The sequence below is a fragment of the Choloepus didactylus genome, chromosome 7 (genome assembly GCF_015220235.1).
Source record: "Choloepus didactylus isolate mChoDid1 chromosome 7, mChoDid1.pri, whole genome shotgun sequence".
NCBI classification, from domain to species: Eukaryota; Metazoa; Chordata; class Mammalia; order Pilosa; family Megalonychidae; genus Choloepus; species Choloepus didactylus.
Genome location: NC_051313.1, coordinates 35,851,295 through 35,871,282, shown reverse-complemented (window position 1 = coordinate 35,871,282; position 19,988 = coordinate 35,851,295). Strand labels below are relative to the sequence as shown.

General features: G+C 38.7%; 1 protein-coding gene and 1 pseudogene across 4 annotated transcripts in view; one reads left to right on the top strand and one right to left on the bottom strand.

Annotated features, from left to right (window-relative positions):
- Positions 1 to 19,988, bottom strand: part of HS3ST5 (heparan sulfate-glucosamine 3-sulfotransferase 5) — a 319,040-nt gene that overhangs the window by 68,103 nt on the left and 230,949 nt on the right. The gene's annotated exons all lie outside the window — the stretch shown is intronic.
- Positions 4,936 to 5,591, top strand: LOC119540525 (annotated as a pseudogene).

Here is a 19,988-nt window from a genome sequence, read left to right as displayed (position 1 = left end):
TTACATCTTCCTTTTGAATTATCCCCTTTATCAGTATATAATGACCATCTTTGTCCCTCATAACTGTTTTTGACTTAAAGTCTATTTTATCTCATATTAGTATAGCCACCTCAGCTTTCTCTTTGTTACTATGTACATTGTATACTTTTTCCATCCTTTCACATTCAACCTACTTGTATCTTTGACTGTAAGGTGAGTCTCTTGAAGATAGCATATAGTTGGGTCATGCTTTTTTATCCATTCTTCCAATCTCTGTCTTTTGACTGGAGAGTTTAATCCATTTACATTTAAAGTCACTACTGATAATACAGGACTTTCTTCTGCCATTTTGCTATTTAACCTTTGTAAGTTTTATACCTTTTTTGTCCTTTCCATTAAAGTGTACTTTTATATTTATTTGCTTTTTTGTGCTGTATCATATTGAATGCCTTTTTATTTCTATCTGGATATATTTTTCATCTATTTTTCCTTGTGGTTACTATGGGGTTAAAATTTAACATCCTAATAACAACAATCACATTTGGTTTGCTATCAACTTAACTTCAATGACATGTACATACACTTTTCTTATACCCCTCTGTTCACCCCTCTCCATTTTTTTGTGCTTGTTGCCACCTATATCTTTGAACATTTTATGTCTACAAACCTAGATTTATCATTACTTTTTATGCATTTGCATTGTAGCACCTGTAGCAAGTAAAAAGTGGAGTTATATACCAAACAATACAATACAATAATACTGGCATGTATAATTACCCAAATGGTTACCTTTACCACAGGTTTTTATTTCTTTATGCTGTTTTGAACCTCTGTCTTTTCCTTTCAGTCTGAAGAACTCCCTTTAGCATTGCTTGTATAGCCAGTCTGGTGGTGATGAACTCCCCTAGCTTTTGTTTAACTGAGAATGTCTTACTCTCTCCTTCATTTTTCAAAGAGAGTCTCACCAGATACAAAATTCTTGCCTGAAGTTCTTTTCCTTCAGCACATTAAGTATATCAACCCACTGTCTTCTTGACTCCATTGTTTCTGATGAGAAATCAGCACTCCATCTAACTGGGACTCCCTTGTAAATAACACATTGCTTTTCTCTTGCAGCCTTCAGAACTCTCTCCTTGTCCTTTGCATTTGATAGTATAATCAATATATGACAGGGTGCATTTTTCTTCATGTTTATCCTATTTGATGTTCTCTGAGCTTACTGGATGTGCATATTCATGTTTTTTTGCTAAGTTTGGGAAGTTCTCTGTCATTATTTCTTTGACTATTCCTTCTGCCCCTTTCTCTATTTCTTTTCCTTCTGGGACTTGAAAAATGAATATCTTGGTGCACTTGATGGGGTCCCAGAACTTCTTAGGCTGTTTTCACTTTCTGCTCCTCAACCTGACTCATTTCAATTGTGTCATCTTCAAATACACTCATTCTTTCTTCTGCCAGCTCCATTGTTTTCCTGATATCCTTTAGTTCTTTCTCTGTACTTTTCTTCATCTCCTTGAGTATTTTTAAAGTCATTTTTTAAAAGGCTTTTTTTGTTTGTTTGTTTGTTTTTGGTATATCTGCATTCTCCTCTTTGTTGGTGTCTTCTGTATTTTTATCCCCTTCCTTTGGATGAACCATTGTATCCTGCTTCTTTGTTTCTCTTGTACTCTTTTATTGCACACTGTACATTTTGGTATTTTAAAATGTTAACTCTATGATTTATTCCCTGAGATATCTGTTTCCTGGTTTTGTAAGCAGCTGGTGATAAAACAGAGATTTTCTTGAGCTTCAGCCCTCCTATCACAAAGGTCTGCCCCAAACAAATGCAGTGTGCAGGGTTTTCCCTGTTTTTTTCTGAACCTCTGTCTTGTCCTGGGTTTTTGCTTATTAATTGTTGTGGAGTTCCCCTGTTTACAGCAGTTTGGTTGTCCCCTCTGTTTTCCTGGAGACAGACCTCCCTCTCCTGGGTATTTGATGCTGGCAGGCCTTTGTCCTAGACTATCTGCCTCTACAGTTTTTAACACTGCCTTCATTGCCTCTGTGCTGCTTTTGTCTTGAGGGCAAATTCTGAGAGGAGGGTCACCCCAGAGAGGACTTTCCCAAATCAATCTTTCCCAGCCAAGACAGGGCCAGGGACCCAAGAAGGGAGCATAGATTGGCTCCAAGTGCCCTGGGGAGGGGATCAGAAAGGGCTTCAAAAGCTTCTCTAATGCTGAGCTTTCCTTTCCTGCCTGACAAATGCAGCCCTTCAGCTAACTGTCCCCTGCAGCCCTGGGGAGGCCAGTATCTTAAATCGCCACTGCTTCCACCCCTGTCTCGGGAGGGGTGAAACAATGGCTGCCACTGCCTTTGTCTGGGTTGGGTTGAAACAACAGCCACCCTCAGAGCCAGGAAACAGCCATTCGAATTTGCTAATCAAAATCCTTGATTAGTAATCATCCGTGCCCACCCTAGTTCTTGGGGAAGAAGATTTTTATGTCCCTTTCTGTCACCAGTGGGCTAGCCAGGGACTGGACCCCTTGGTGGCCTGCTGTGAGAGTGGGAGATGGGCACTAGTAGCTACTGTGCAGAGAAAGCACTTCAGAGTACTTTACTGTAATGTGTCCACCTCTTCCTCCTGCTCTTCCCTGGATGCTGTGCAGTGTTCTTCTGGCCTCTGGAGTTTCAAAATAGTTGTTTCAGACAGTTCCTGCCTATTTAATAGTTGTTTTGGTGGGAGGGCTGGTCTTGGAGCTCTCTACTCCACCATCTTCCCTGAAGTCTCTGAACATTTGTTTTTAAACTCTCTTCTAATGGCACAAGACAAATGCTTATTTTTTAATAATATCATTGCAATAATTACAGTAAATTAATTATTGACCTCGGAATGCATAACGCACCATTTCATTTATTCTCTAATTTTATCCAGCATAATTTTTATCCAATTCATATTCACAAATTATGGAGAACATGTTAACCTGTTTTCAGGAGGTTATCATTTTATACTGTTTGTGAAAAAAGTATATGCAGAGACCTAGAAAAATAACAATATTCTAATAATGTGGCATGGAAAATATGTACTTCTTAGCCCATTTTGTACCGCTTCCAATAGAGTAGAACTAATTCAATGCTTTTGGGGCATAGTACCCTAGAAAGAAATCTTTCGATGAAAACTGCAGTGAGATGATCAATATTTTTATTACAAAATAAAGCATGAAACAGTTTTAAGTCCAAAATGGAAACATCTTTAGATGATTCCATACAAACTGTTCCCTAGGTACCACAGAAGGCATCCCAAATAACTCTGCCACACTATAGTGGAAGCTCTTGCAAATAATTTTCTAAGCCATTTACTAGTCCCCAAATAGAGTGGCCCACCCACCTTGCACATAGAGTCAGCCTCCTGCATTGTCTTTTGACCACCACTTCTCTGGGCACCCTCTCCATACCCCCACCCACCTGAGGCTGAGACAAGGGCTTCCTCCTTGTGAGAGGCAGAAATGCCAGGGACAGAATATGAAACTGAGTTTATGTTTCAAACTGCACAAACTGCACTTATTCTCTTCAAGAATAAGCACCCTGAAAACTTACAGTAACATCGGGGTCACTGCTACGTACCTGACTTATTCTAGAGGAAAATGACTAGTTATTGGTTTCTTTGTGTCCTTCAATTTCAAAACTCATATACCTTGCTATTACCAATAACTCCACCATCTCTGAAATCCCATTTTTAAACCTCTGTCCACTGACATTCATCTCCTATTTTTCTGGCTTACTGATTCCAGTTCTCTCACTCAGAAATTATTGACCTCATTGACCTATCTCTCCTTGACGTTACTAGTTTGCCCCCGTCTATTTTTCCCACCCACTCTGATGCTCTCCTTACAACTTGGATTCCATTGTTCAACTCTATAACCATTTCTTGAAAATAACTCTGAACTTCCTTCCACCTCTCCCTTCTTTTCATCATACCTTCACCTGAGAAAACCCCGACCTTGATATGATATGAAGAATCATGCCCCTTCTACCTTCCCCTCCTAATCCTGAGAGGTGTGAATATGTTCAATTATATGGCAAAGGGGAATTAAGGCTGCAGATGGAATTAAGGTGGCTAATCAGTTGGGGAGATTATCCTGGATTATTGAAGGAGGTCCAGGGTAACTATGCAGCTTCTTATAAGTAGAAAAGGGAGGCAGAAGAGGGAGAACCAGAAGGATGACAGCATAAGAAGGACTTGACCTGCCATTGCTAGCCTTGAAGTTCAAAGGGATCCACAAGCCAAGAAATGTGCTCTTCAAGCTGGAAAAGACAAGCAAACAGATTACCCCCAAGAGCCTACAGGAGGAAGGCAGTCCTGGTGACACCTTCATTTTAGTACAGTGAGACCCATTTTAGACTTCTGGCCTTCAGAAATGTACATCATAAATGTGTGTTGTTTTAAGCCACTAGGTTTGTGGCAATGTGCTACAGCAGCTGGAGGAAACTAATACAGATGGTTAAATCCTACTATTTTAAATCTGTTCTCTGCCTGTACTCACCGTGCAGATTGCTGGAAAAATCACACAACAATGCAACTTGAACTCACTTCAAATTTATGATATCACAATTGGCCTTTTGAGATTTCCAGACAATTCTTATTAACTCCTCTATAAATTTGCTTTCTCCTTTCCATGGTGATGATTTTACCCTTTCTCTTGCCTCACATTTCAAACATTGCCTTTCCTCAATTTACTATCAGCTTATATCTGTTACTGCATGGAATAATTATTGTAACTGATTGGGCATCTTTCCTCCAGTTCCCTAATCTACTTCATTGCTTATATGAACTCTGCCTTCCTAAATGTTTTAATGGATGAACTGTCCACGAGCCAATCTAAAGCCAATCCCTTCATTTGGTCCCTGTATGTCATCTCTTTTGACTTCGCAGGGGTCTCCCTAATAGTACTAATATTTATTCAGTTGTTCAGGCAACACATGTAAATGTTTAAAATCTCCCCACATTCCACATCCAAATGTATTACTAAAACAATCTTAGTCATCTCTACACCAAAATATGCCCTAAGGCAGGTGGTGCAGGCAGTGCAGGTGTTTCATCTCGAGTCTGACGCTTTCCTGGTTTGTCTCAACCATGCCCTGAGCACAGAAAAGGAGGAGATGATGGGGCTGTGTATAGGGGAGTTGAATGATGACCCAAGGAATGACTCAAAATTTGCATATACTGGAACTGAAATGTGCACAGTTGCTGAAAAGATTGACACTGTGAAAATTGTTCATATTCATTCCATCATCATCTTGTGATGTTCTGATAAGAGGAAGGACCATGTGGAAACTTCTCCAGAGCAGCTGTCTGCAGCTTCAACAGAGGTGGAGAGGTTGGCTGAACTAACAGGCCACCCCATGAGAGCTGTGGGCTGGTATCATTCCCATCCTCATATAACTGTTTGGCCTTCACATGTCGATGTTCGCACACAAGCCATGTACCAGATGATGGATCAAGGCTTTGTAGGACTTATTTTTTCCTGTTTCATAGAAGATAAAAACACAAAGACTGGCCAGGTACTCTGTACACTTGCTTCCAATCCATACAGGCACAAAAGAGCTCAGATGTTACTGATGAAAAGTCTTTTGCCAAATGACTGCCACCCCACAAAGGAACCAAAGGTGGCCTGGAAATACACACTGGACCCACTCACTCCCTGTCCATGCTATTTTGCTATTTCAAGTATGCTGGGGGCATATGATGAAACCGAAAATCTTTCATGATGGAAACACTCAGACAACTAAGAATAGAAGTGAATTTCATCAATATGATAAAGGGTATATATGAAAAATGCACAGCTAACATCATACTCAATGGTGAAAGACTGAAAAGTTTCTCCCTAAAATCAGGAACAAGACAATATGCCTGGTTTTACCATTGCTATTCAATATTTTATTGGAACTCTAGTTAGAGTAATTGGGCAAAAAAAGAAATGAAAGACATCTGAGTTTGAAAGGCAGAAGTAAAACTATCCTTATTCACAGAAAACATGATCCTATAGATAAAAAATCCTGAGTGACATCATCACCATGGCTATGTAAGACTCCCATGGAACAGTGTCCCCTCAGAGTAAAAAAATAAAAGAACAAATCCCATGTTATTAGAACTCTGGAGGATGATAGAGACTGGAGGACAACAACAAAAAGACAAACAACCCGGTCAAAAAATGTACAAAAGACTTGAATAGGCATTTCTTCTAAGAAGCTTTTGAAATGGCCAAAAAGGGCAAGTAAAAATGCTCAACATCATTAGCCATCAGGGAAATGCAAATCAAAGCCACAATGAGATACCACTTTATACCAAGTAGAATAGCTACTATTTAAAAAAGTGAAAAATATCAAGTGTTGGAGATGATGTGGAGAAACAGGAACTCTCATTTTTTTTATTGATTTGATTGAGATATGTTCACACACCATGCAGTCGTGCAAAACAAAGTGTGCATTCAGTTGTTTACAGTACCATTATATAGTTGTGCATTCATCACCCAAATTAATTTTTGACATTTTTGTTGCCACACACACAAAAATAATAAGAATAAAAATCAAAGTGAAAAAGAGAAATTAAAGTGAAGGAGAACACTGGGTGCCTTTTGTTTGTTTTGTTTTGTTTTGTTTTGTTTTTCCTTCCCCCATTTTTCTACTCATCCATCCATGGACTAGACAGAGGGGAGTGTGGTCCATGTGGCTTTCCCAGTCGTGTTGTCACCCCGCATAAGCTACATTTTTATGCGGTTGTCTTCGAGATTCATGGGTTCTGGGTTGTAGAGTGATGGTTCAGGTATTCATTGCTAGCTATTCCTATTCATTGGAACCTAAAAAGGGTTGTTTGTATTGTGCGTGAGAGTGCCCACCAGAGTGACCTCTCAGCTCCTTTTGGAATCTCTTTGCCACTGAAGCTTATTTCATTTCCATTCACATCCCCCTTTTGGTCAAGAAGATGTTCTCCATCCCATGATGCCGGGTCTACATTCCTCCCTGGGAGTCATATTCCATGTTGCCGGGGAGATTCACTATCCTGGGTGTTGGATCCCATGTAGCGGGGAGGTGAGTGATTTCACCTGCCAGGTTGGCTTGGCTGGAGAGGGAGGGCCACATCTGAGCAACAAAGAGGCATTCAGGAGGAGGCTCTTAGGCATAATTATGGGGAGCCCTAGTCTCTCCTTTGCAGCAGCAGTCTTGCCAAGGGCAAGTCCTGTGGTGGAGGGCTCAGCCCATCAAACCACCCATCCCCTGTGTCTGTGAGCACATCAGAGTCATCGAGGTAGGGAAGCCCAATACCCCTGCATTCTCCACCAGCTCCTCAAGGGGGCTCTGCATATTTTTTTCATTGTTTTTTTTTAATTAACTCTTTTTTTAAAAATCAACTATATTAAAAAAATTTTTAAAAAAACATACAATAAAAAAACATTTCAAATGAACCATAACAAGGGAGTAAGAAAAAGACAAGGATAGGATGGCTGATTCAAGAAATGCCTTACAAAGAAGGCCACTACATACTAATAAAAGGGGCAATTCAACACAAAGAAATAACAATCATAAATGTTTATGCACCCAATCATGGTGCCACAAAATACATGAGACAAACACTGGCAAAACTAAAGGAAGCAATGGATGTTTCCACAATAATTGTGGGAGACTTCAACACATCACTCTCACCTATAGATAGATTAACCAGACAGAAGACCAATGAGGAAATTGAAAACCTAAACAACCTGATAAATGAATTGGATTTAACAGACTTACATAGAACATTACATCCCAAATCACCTGGATACACATTCTTCTCTAGTGCTCATGGAATTTTCTCCAGAATAGATCATATGCTGGGACATAAAACAAGCCTCAATAAATTTAAAAAAATTGAAATTATTCAAAGCACATTCTCTGACCACAATGGAAAACAATTAGAAGCCAGTAACCATCAGAGACTTAGAAAATTCACAAATACCTGGAGGTTAAACAACATGCTCCTAAATAATCAGTGGGTTAAAGAAGAAATAGCAAGAGAAATTGCTAAATATATAGAGACGACTGAAAACAAGAATACAACATACCAAAACCCATGGGATGCAGCAAAAGCGGTACTGAGGGGGAAATTTATCGCACTAAATGCATACATTAAAAAGGAAGAAAGAGCCAAAATCAAAGAACTAATGGATCAACTGAAGAAGCTAGAAAATGAACAGCAAACCAATCCTAAATCAAGTAGAAGAAAAGAAATAACAAGGATTAAAGCAGAAATAAAAGACATAGAGAACAAAAAAACAATAGAGAGGATAAATAATACCAAAAGTTGGTTCTTTGAGAAGATCAACAAGATTGACAAGCCCCTAGCTAGACTGACAAAATCAAAAAGAGAGAAGACCCATATAAACAAAATCATGAATGAGAACAGTGACATTACTGTGGATTCCGAAGATATTAAAAAAATTATAAGAGGATACTATGAACAACTGTATGCCAACAAACTGGATAATGTAGAGGAAATGGACAATTTCCTGGAAACATATGAACAACCTAGACTGACCAGAGAAGAAACAGAAGACCTCAACCAACCAATCACAAGCAAAGAGATCCAATCAGTCATCAAAAAGCTTCCCACAAATAAATGCCCAGGGCCTGATGGCTTCACAGGGGAATTCTACCAAACTGTCCAAAAAGAACTGACACCAATCTTACTTAAACTCTTTCAAAACATCGAAGAAAATGGGACACTACCTAACTCATTTTATGAAGTTAACGTCAATCTAATACCAAAACCAGGCAAAGATGCTACAAAAAAGGAAAACTACAGGCCTATCTCCCTAATGAATATAAGATGCAAAAATTCTCAACAAAATACTTGCAAATCGATTCCAAAGACACATTAAAAAAATCTTACACCATGACCAAGTGGGGTTCATTCCAGGCATGCAAGGATGGCTCAACATAAGAAAATCAATGTATTACAACACATTAACAAATCAAAAGAGAAAAATAAAATGATCATCTCATTCGTTTTTGATGGAAATGTAAAATGGTGCAGCTGTCATGGCAAACAGTTTGGCAATTCCTCAGAAAGTTAAATATAGAATTAACATATGATCTGTTAATCTCATTTCTGGGTGTATACATAAAAGAATTGTAAGCAGGGACTGGGACAGATATTTACACATCCATTTATAGCAGCATTATTTACAATTTCCAAAAAATGGAAGCAATGCAAGCATCCATCAAGAGATGAATGAATAAACAAAATGTGGTAGGTAGATATAATGGAACATTATGCAGCTGTGAAAAGGGACAAGGTTCTGATGCATGTGACAACATGGATGACCTTGAATACCTCATGTTGAGTGGAATAATCCAGACACAAAAGGACAAATATTTCACTGATATGAAACTTAGAAGATGCCAATTCAGTGTCAGAAACTAGAATATCAGTTATCAGGGGTTGGGGAGGGGTAGGAAAGTGGGATCTAAAGCTTAATTGGTAAAGAATTTCTGTTGGGGGTGATGGAAAAATTGTGATAATGGATGATGGTAATAGTTGCACAACAATGTAAATGTGATTAACACCACTGAATTATATATCTCAGTGTGGTTAAAGCGGTAAATTTTAGGTGTGTATGTTACTAAAATAAAAATTACACACACACACACACACAAAATATGCCCTAAGACCAATAACTTCTCTTATCTCTACTGCTATAGCTTAGTCTAATTCCCCTTCATCTCTAACCTGGACAGATGCAGTAGCCTCTGTCTTCCTTCTCCATCATTCTGTAGTGGTATTTCTAAAGTGCAGATTATATTTTACTATTTTTTCCATCTATAATCCTCAAGTCTCTCTGCTGCAACCAGTGAACAATCCATACTCTCCTATGGGTTATAAGAATCTATATAATTGGAAAGCTTTCTGCTTCTCCAGCCTTATCTTCTACAACTCTACCCTACATTTACTATACTCCAGTCATGCTGGCCTACTTTCCCTCAAATTCAACAAGCTTGTTCCAAACTCAGGGCCTTCACACTTTTTAAACCTTCTGCTTTGGAAAGATCTTAATTCGACTTCATTGAATGACTGCCTCTTTCTTCTCATTCATATCTCAACTCAAATGTCACCTCATCCAAGAAGGCTTCTTTGACCCTCGTTGATCAAACCTGAAGTTTCTCTGTTACATTACTTGTAAAACATCTTCTTCCTAGCATATATCAGTATCCAAATCTTATTCATTCATTGTCTGCTTGTCACTACCAGAAGTTGGCCTTGCATATCCTCTCTCAATGAATTTTTACGATTTTTATATTCTTAACTTCAAGCAAGATTTTGACAAGGTAGCTGCCAGTCTTGTCCATGTGGCCATTTACTTGTCCCTTGCATGAAAACAAGATTCTGGTAACTCCTGCCAGTTATGGCCAGAGTTGACATCCTTAGAAATCTGGGTGATTGGCTATAGCACTCATCTTTTTTTTTTTTTTTTTTTTTTTTCCCTCTATGGCTGATTCTGTGGCAGGACTAAGGACGGCAATAAGCATCTCCAATGAACAGCTTATACCTAACTGAGAATGCCTGTACCTTAATTTTTTTTCTGCCATTGCAGTAATGGGTTTGAGCTTTCTCTACAATTCTTACACATGCCTTGTTTTGGCTTCTCAAGACAAGAATGGAATCCTTTTGATGGTGGGAACTGTTTATAGTTCTTTAAATCATTGCAGTGCCAAGAGTGTCAGTGAGGCACAGACTCCAGAGAGAAAGCTGCTGGCTCTAAAGCCCTCCTCTTTCCCTTTCACTACACTCTCTCTACAAATGCAAAAAGCATACTGCATCTTGCTGTGATCTTTCTCCACATTATTTCAAAAGCCCAAAGAGAGGCTAAATAAAATTGTGAGTTGAACTATTTGGAGGAAGTCATTTCTCCTCTCATTTTTTTATTTGAAATTCTATTTAGCATTGAAGCAGGCTTCTGTGATTGAAGGTGATAAATGACAGACAAGGTTCAATAGAGTTCTGTGGCAAAGGGTATTTTAGTGTCTTCATGACCTGATCCAAAGGCTATTTCTAGGAGTTTGTCATTTAGTACAGAGGAGGTTAGTAAGGTCATGTTGATATATGATCTTTTACGCTCTGAACTTATCACTGAAGTTGAACTGGTCCTACAATTATAATTAACAATTCTCATTAACAATGGATACGAAAGAATAAAATAAAATAACTGCTTTGCCTTTTTCTCCAAACTATAATATAAAGAAAAGTGAAAGCTTGAAGTTTAAAGTATCAAGCTAGAGAAGTTTAAGGCAACTTCATTTTTACCTGTAGAGGTAAAAATAGCTTTAGAAATCTCCAAAGAAAACCAAATAAGATCACCTGTATGGGACTGCAGGTGAGAACTGTCTAATAGTTAACATCATTATGATAAATGGTTGGTTCCAGTAAGAATGAGATTCTTAAAAAATGTTCTAGCTTCTCAGCATGCATTTTAAAAGGGATGACATTCTTCAAAATAAGAAAATGCCAAAGAGACAGGAAGGTATTGTGGGATGGGAGAAAAATATGCCAACCTAAGAATTAGGAGATCTGAATTCTAGTTTTTGATTTTCCCAGGAATGAGCTAAATGATTTGCAATGAAGCCATAACCTCTCCTTACTCTGTCATTTCTTGCTTGGATTTCTTGCTTGAATGTTTCTGAGTCAGTGGGCAGATGTACCATATGCCTAAATCTACTTGCCCCCACAGATCTTTCTAATTTGTACAGATTAATCAGTGGTTCCAATGGTATTAAGAATAATATTATAATTACTTGGCAGGCCACAAAAAGTCTTTTGAGATTGTTCTGGTTTGCTAATGCTGCCCGTTACGCAAAATACCAGAAATGGATTGGTTTTGTTTTTTTGGTTACACAGTTACAGTCTTAAGGCCATAAAGTGTCCAAGGTGAGTCATCAACAATCTGGTACCTTCCCTGGAGATGGCCAAAGGCATCTGGAAAACCTCTGTTAGCTGGGAAGGCACGTGGCTGGCATCTGCTCTGGAGTTCTGGTTTCAAAATGGCTTTCTCCAAAGCGTCAGTGTCAGCTTCCAATGGCTGTCTTCAAAATGTGTCTCTCAGCTGCAGCTCTCTGCTCTTGTGCATTCTTCAAAATGTCTCTCTTGGCTGCAGCTTTCTCCAAAATGTCACTCTCTGTTGCTCTGAAGTCCTTCTGTCTGTGAACTCCTTTACAGGACTCCAGTGATCCAATTAACACCCATTCTCAATGGGTGGGGTAACACCTCCGTGGAAATTATTCAACCAAACATTTCATTCACAATTGACTGAGTCTCATTTCCATGAAAACACTCTATCAAAGGATTCCAATTTAATCAACACTAATATGTCTGCCCCCACAAGACTGCATCAAAGATAATGGTGTTTTGGGGTACATAATACACCTAAACTGGCACAGAGATACAAGTCTTGCTTACTTTTCTAGCCTATCTCTCCCACCTCCAGTCTCCTTCCTCCATCCTCTCACTATTCAGAACTACTCATAGTCAGAACACAGCCCCCCTCCCCTCCCCATCCCCCCCCCCCACTGACCTAACTCAGATTTCAAGATTCATCTCTTTCTTCTAAGAAATTTTCCTGATCCTTCCTTCTGGGTTTGGTGTCATCCTTTGTTGTATTATAGTACCTACTGTAGTATAATTATCTGTTTATTCTGTTATTCCTCTCCCTCCACCCACTAGACTAAAGCTTCTTGGCAGATGGTAGCAAAATGCATAAGGAATGAATGAAAATCAACTTGCCTCATTTCTTTTATTTTCTTGGGGGTGAGGGAGCTTGAGTCATTGGCTAATACCATCATCAAGAAATCAAGTCATCATTTTTACTGGGAATTTAAAATACCCTGCTTTCCCCACCCCCCACCCCCAATCCTAGCTGAATGCTCTAGTGGAAAATTACTAATTAAGTAACTGAATTAATTTTAATTCATTAGAATACTGAAATTAATCTTGAAGGAACAGTTAGTTCCTTCCATTTCCTAACCTAATCTGGGTTCAACTAAGTTCCTTTGTGCTTGCTTCTTCAAGCAAGTGCCCCCCTTTCCTACTCTATTTTGGCTCCATCTGATCATGGTTTATAGTTGGGTGTCACCTATCTCTGCCAGGAAACAGAGGCAGTCTTGGGCAATGGAAGGAAGGATCACTACATGTGGAAATAGAAAATCTGGGTTTGAGTTTGTCATTTCTTAGTGTGGCGACCTTGGACAATATACACAACTTTCTTGGACCTCAGTTTTCTCTTCTGTAAATTAGGATGATAGCCACCTTACAGAGTTACAGTGAGGTTTAAATAAGAGATGTGATGTGAAAGCATTTTGCAGTTAAACACCAACCAAATATGTTATTTCTCTAACCACTAAGCCCAAAGTGTCAGTATTGTTTAAAACCAGTTCTCAAATCTAACTTTTTTCTGGAACTACTATATCAAGGGAAAGAAAAAGAAGATTAATTTGCATTCATCACCTCTCCCAAGTGGATAGGATAGAAAACAGCAAAAACCTACAGAAAGGAGGAAGATCAGGGCATCAAGGAGCCCAGATATAGTTCAAACATAGAAAGCTGACACTGGCTAACTGGGAGTTGAGGAAGGGATACCTCTGCTCTCTGTGTTACTCTCCCTTGCTTCAAACATTTCTCTCTGCCCAAACTCTCACCTCTAACAGTGGCACTACAGACACCACAGGGAATTCAGGGTACATCAAATGTCTCTACAATGTCTCATATTATGAAAGTGCCTTTGCAATCAATTCTACATATTATGCCTCACAAGGACCTAGTGAAGTATTTAATATTATCCTTGGATCAGAAAAAGAAGACAGTTAGCAATTAAGTGATTTGCCTCAGGTCATACAGGGAATTAATGCTGATATTAACATTTGGAAGGCCCTCTCTCCAGGGCAAGGTCAACTCCTTCATTTCTCTAGTTATGGTTATCTGTATTATGACCATATTTACCAACCTTCAAGGCAGGTGATCTTGAGGTACTGTTGAGGGGTCCAAGGGGGCAGGTATAGAGACCCCTACAATTCTCGTCAGCTTAGTCATTCCCATGTAAGTCATCGGCAAGCACAATTTTCAGTGGAAAAACTGACATACAGAAAGAAGTTTACCTATAGATAGCCAGGCAGGACATACAAAGCAGAGACAGAGGGCAAGTCAGTGTTTTGTCTTAAAATGATGTTCTTTCTAATAGACCAGTGATTATCAAATAGTGTATGCACTTCTTAAGGATGGGTTACCTGCACTAAAAACAATCTGTATCTAATAAAGCGATTGTGTAGGATCAATACCAATATTTACCATTATCTTGACTACTGGTTCTCGTTTGTCTATTAAAGAGTGTAGGGTTAATAAATTCAGTGAACTTGAAAATTTCCAACGTGGAAATAAATATGAGCCCCCATGGGTGGGACAGGGCTTTTGACCAGAATGAATTGGTAGAAAGGTATGTCTTAGGAATTAATCTCTTCACCATGTATTTCCAGTTCTTCTTTCAAACACATGGTAGGATTGTACTTCCCTATTCCTTTTGGAGACAGGTATAGCATAGGGCTTGCTCTGGCTAATAAACAGGAGCAAAAGTGACATGTGTCACTTCTAGGAGAGAGCTTTACGGTCCAGTGTGCAACGTGCCACAGGCTCATTCCCTCTGCCACCATGTCTGGTGTCAGGCAATGTTCCAGATCACGACTCCTGTGCCTGGTCCTGGACTGAGGCCAAGTAGAGCAGAGCAGCAGCCAATCCATGGTGAATATTAGCTTGAGAAAGAAAAAAATGTATTTTAAACCACTTCAATTTAAGGATTTTTTGTAATCCAAGCAGAATGTCCACTGTCCTGATACAATTCACCTTATTCAAAAGGAATAGATCTAATAAAAGGAGTAAGAGTAGCAAAGCATGTAAAAAGGGACACACCAAATGGCAATCCACAAGCCTAAAGGAAAAGTAGGATGCAGAGTGTCTGAGAAAAAATAAAAGGAATAGGAAGGGACTATTGTGGTGTATCAGCCAAAAGCTCTCCTAACGCAGATGGTAAAACTGGTGTGGTGGTTACACTACTGTTGGGAGACTTTGTCCATTTGATATATGTTCAAAATTTGTTCTGATAAAATGGCAGCATCTGATAAATTCTTGACTTACCCAGAAAATAATGTCAATGTGGTCTTTCAAAAGCTGGAAATGCAGTGAGGGGAAATGCAAATTGGAATTAATTTAATTCAAAAAGGAAGAACTGCTTATTGTCAAGGAAGTAATGGAAAATGTTGGAGAATAAATAGCAATCAAAATAGGGAACACTGGACATAAGAATGTACTCTGTGTCTTAGAGAAGTAGATACAAAAGATTTAGAAAGAAGATATTTGCCTGATACCATAAACATAAAGTTTAAAAGGGACCGAAAATCTGGCAGGATGGGAAGATTTAGTATATGACATTACAATAAAGTTACAGATCATCATGATTAGAAACTTCAATCCTTGCTGGAGGCTATATTGTTTATTCATTCAACAAATGTTTATTGAGCAACTACTAGGAGTTAGGAATTGTGCTAAAATGTTGGACACCCAAAGAAGACATAGTTCCTCTCTTCAAGAAATTTATATTATATTGAAACAAACAGATAACCAACCAACCCTCAGCTAGCATTTGTTAAATACTTAGTATTTGTCCATGATTATGATAGGATCCTTATGTATTTTTCCCCCTAATTCTTACAAACCTGCTAGGTAGAATTTATGGCCCTCATTTTAAAGAGGAGAAACCCAGGCTCAATAGATGAAGTGATTTGGCCCAAGTTCATACAGTAGTTGACCAATTGGGGTGTGCTAACAATTTTTTTGTGTGTAGATTTCAACATCCGTATTCTTTCAACCACACATTGGTGCCTTTCAAATCTAATTCTAAGATTATGTGATCTTTTTTACATTTTTTGAAATGTTAGTTTTGTGTGGGTGTGTGGGTGTGTATGCCATAAATGGACAATAGATTTATCCCATAGAAAAAGAATACCCTTTTATGTAATTTTTTAGTTTACTTAGAAGATAGTTTTAGAAAATCATGGGACATTAAAGATTTATAAGCCATGTTTTGAGAATCTGCTATAAAGTCACATGCAAAATACAAAGCTGCTTTTCAGCAAAGAATCTAGAAATCATATTTAATACAGGAAAAAGGGTACTCAGAAAATAACAAAATCCTCTATAAATACGAGCTGTGATCAAATTGGTTTTACAAATTTATAGTGCAGAATAGATGTTTTCTTCTCTTAGGAGCATTTAGTTCTTTTTCTTCAGGACTTGAATTCCAGGAATTAAAAAAGGGAGGACTTACATATTTCTTTGTCAGAAGTCCCAGTAACATACACCTATACGTGAAGGGAAATCTGGCATCCTAAAATACAACTCACCATTTATTACAAGTCAAACAGCTAAACTGATTTCGGCATTCTGGAAGAAAAACTGCGCCTCTGGTGCTGAATTGCTTCCCTATGAGCGGTAAGCCAAATATTAATGTTGATTTGAAAGGAAGCAAAAAGCGTTCAAACTCTAATGTACCTCAGGCTTATAAACTGGAATTCAGTCACTTTAAATTAAGTTGGATTTCTTGAAGCAAAACTACTCTTATGATTTTTGTATTACTGTTCTGACCCACAGTTTATATACCACATAACAGTGTTTTAAACTCTTCAGATATAACAGAAATGAAACCTCCACACTGCAGGTTTCTGCAGAAACGCTAGCTCCCACTAACACAGGCACATGGCAACCAGAAGATGAACCCATTCTTAGGACCTCTAAAGACACGGGACATTCCACTGGGACTCCTTTCTGTGACCCAGTGAACCAACGGTCTGTTAGTTCCTTTATATTTTCTGTTGTTTTATTTTCATTATAAGAGTAATACATGTTCATTATAGGAAAATGAAGAATTCCAGATAAGCCAAAAGAAGAATAAAAAGTATGTAATCCAATGACCTAACAAAAAAACACTGGCAATATTGTGGTTCTTATCTTTTAAAACCCTTTTCTCTGCAGATAAATGAAATTTTCTTTTTGTAAAATAATATAATACTAGTGATTTGTTAACTTTTTTCACTTAATGACATAGTCAAAGAATATTTACAAATAATTTTATAAAGCTGTATACAAAAAGTGCCTAGTAATTCCATTTTGTTAAAAACCAACCATTATATTTGAATATTCTAGTCATCTCCAATATTTGGTTATTATATCATTCTTTAAAGGTATTTGTCATGGTCTTTGGAAGGAAATTAAATGTTTATATTTTAAAAAGTTTCTGTCATTTATTTGTGTATTTGTTCATTTTTAGCAAATGGTAAAAAACACTGTGGAGGTAGGAATGCATATTATGCATGATGAATAAGGACATAGTATTAGATCTTAGTTCTGACAGTTTATCCTTCCCCCTGGACTTCCCACCCCGGTCCCAGCCCAGGGGCTTGAATCCTGGTCCTGCTGCCTCCACTGCCCTTGCTTGTCTCCTTTCTGAGACTGGAGCTCTTCCCCGGGCCCTGCCCAGACACTTGCCCCTGGCCCGCGGATGGACCTAGCACTCGGAATGCTGAAGGACAGGTCCAGCCTGGATCCTCTGCCACTCTGCTTAACCAGCCGTGTTGCTCACGCTTTCTAGAATGTCTGATGAGCCCTTAGAGTCATGCCTTGACTGCCTGCAGCCCCCGGGGCGGCCTCGGTAGGATCCCTGCCACCGTCTGAAGTTGACCTTTATAGCTGTGCTTAAGCATTTCACCATTCACATCAACATTCATTCCTTCACCCATCTCACAGTTTAGTGAGCACCTAAATTGGTACCACTTTTTTGGTAGACCCAGTCTGGGCCTGAGGATACAACTGGGAATAAGACACAATCTCTGTCTTTCCCAAATGGGTCTATGTTTCAGAACTCCTGGGGAATTCAGAGCCAAAAGAGAAGGCATTTATTACAGCCAGCTGAGAAATCTCTGGAACTCATTTTATGAATTCTCCAGACTATGTTTAGTTTGGAGAGACTACAGCATTAGATATTTCTGATGTCTTTAGCCCTGTGTGTTTTATTTCCATGATTTTCCCTTTTAAATGTATGACAATCCTTGTTAACACAATCTTGGAAGAAAATAAATCACTAGGATGTTTAAACTACAATTTTGTTGACATATGTTACAGATACATGATAATACATGCAACCAACTGGGTCTCCACCATGTATACATGACCCACCTCTGGAGGGGTGTGAGTTAAATAGTGAGGTGTGGATACAGAAGCAAAGAGAGCAGGATGACTCATGGGTCATAACATTGTCATCATTTACAGAGACTTACACACAGGACACACCTAACTCCCAATCTGCAGTGACGTCTATTTTTAGAAATTGAGTCACTGAGCAGGTGAAAAGTTTTCTCTTCTTTATTTCAGTGTCTGGCGTGTATGTACAACACTTTCTTATACTATACATACTCCCAATAGTAAATGGGAAGAGACCTCAGAAACCTTCTAGCCCACGATTTTTATGAGAACACTGAGACAAGTTTAAATGGCTCGAGGTTCCTTCACTTCAGAGTCTGACTATCCAAAAGCAATTATGAGTTTATGTGGCAAAAAAGTGAAGAGAGCAAAGTCTATGCAAAATTAATAAATAAATAAATAAATAAATAAATAAATAAATAAATAATAAATAAATTCTTTAAGTGGTAGCAGGAAAATTAAAATAAAAACTAATGAATAATTGTTGTCCAAACTCTTTAGCTTGACATTAAGGTCCATCTCTTGTTCCTCACCAACACAGGTTCTCCTCTTCAGCCAAGACAATTTTTGAACACAATATTTTGTCACAAGTATATAGATATATTATACCATCTAGGCATTCTAACCCCGACCTTGACCTTTACACCTTGCTCAGAAACCCAGTCCTGGATATTGCCTGACAAATGGTATGTCCTTGGCTATGGATCCTTGGCTTATATGTACTCAGTAAGGAAAACATATTCACTTGCAAGAACAAAACATTACTTTGAAAATTTAATAACTCTTTGCATATGTTGGTATTTGGTATCTCCCAAACTGTTTCTTTCCTTTCAAGAGTTTACAATCAGGTGAGTTTGCTAGCTAGCATGCACCAGGGAGAAGTGAACATTATATAAGGATGCCAGCTGCTTCCTTTCTTATCTTCACCGTGGTCACATCACTTACACCCTCTGTGGTTGAGATCAAAGCCAGGAGTGTAATTAACAGCTCCCTCCCACAGTGAGCTTCCCCTCCCAGTCCTCCAACGCTTCGGCTTCTTCAGCTTCAATTTTCCCATTGCTGTCCCTTCCCTTTTGTCTAGCTCGTGCTCTTACTGACTTTGCCACTGTGGCCCCAATACTTTGGACCCCATCCCAGCACTGCTGGGGTTGACTACCCTTTACAATCCCAGCTCCTGAGACCAAGCCCAGTTAGAACTGGAGGGAGTAAGAAACCCAGGAATACAGGTTGCTCCAAGGATGCACTTTGAGCCAGATTGAAACTCCTGGGGCTGGGTTACTAATCTCTTCATTTCGCTCAGTCCATAGCTCCTTATCCTGCAAGTATTTCACCTAGCCATACCCCTTGCTGCCAGTGGCAACCACTTAGGAGACTAAAAGAATTATGTGGGTTTTCTGCCCATATCAGACCAATAATTTAGGTAAAAGAGTTTGGGAAATATTTTAGTTTATCATTTCCACTGCTGTGGTTCAATTTGTTGGTGAGCAAATCTGTCCGAGGACAGGTCTTTATTTATCAAACTGGTACCAGCTGGTGAAAAACAAACCAAATGGGGAAAAGAACAACACATGGGACTTAATTACATTATCCTTATTTCTTGGTACATTTGGGCAATGTAATTGAAATGTGTCTCCTTTTTCAGAAGATAAAGGAACCATATTATTAACAATCAGCTATTGATGTTCAGATTTACACTTTTCGGGTCATTTGACAT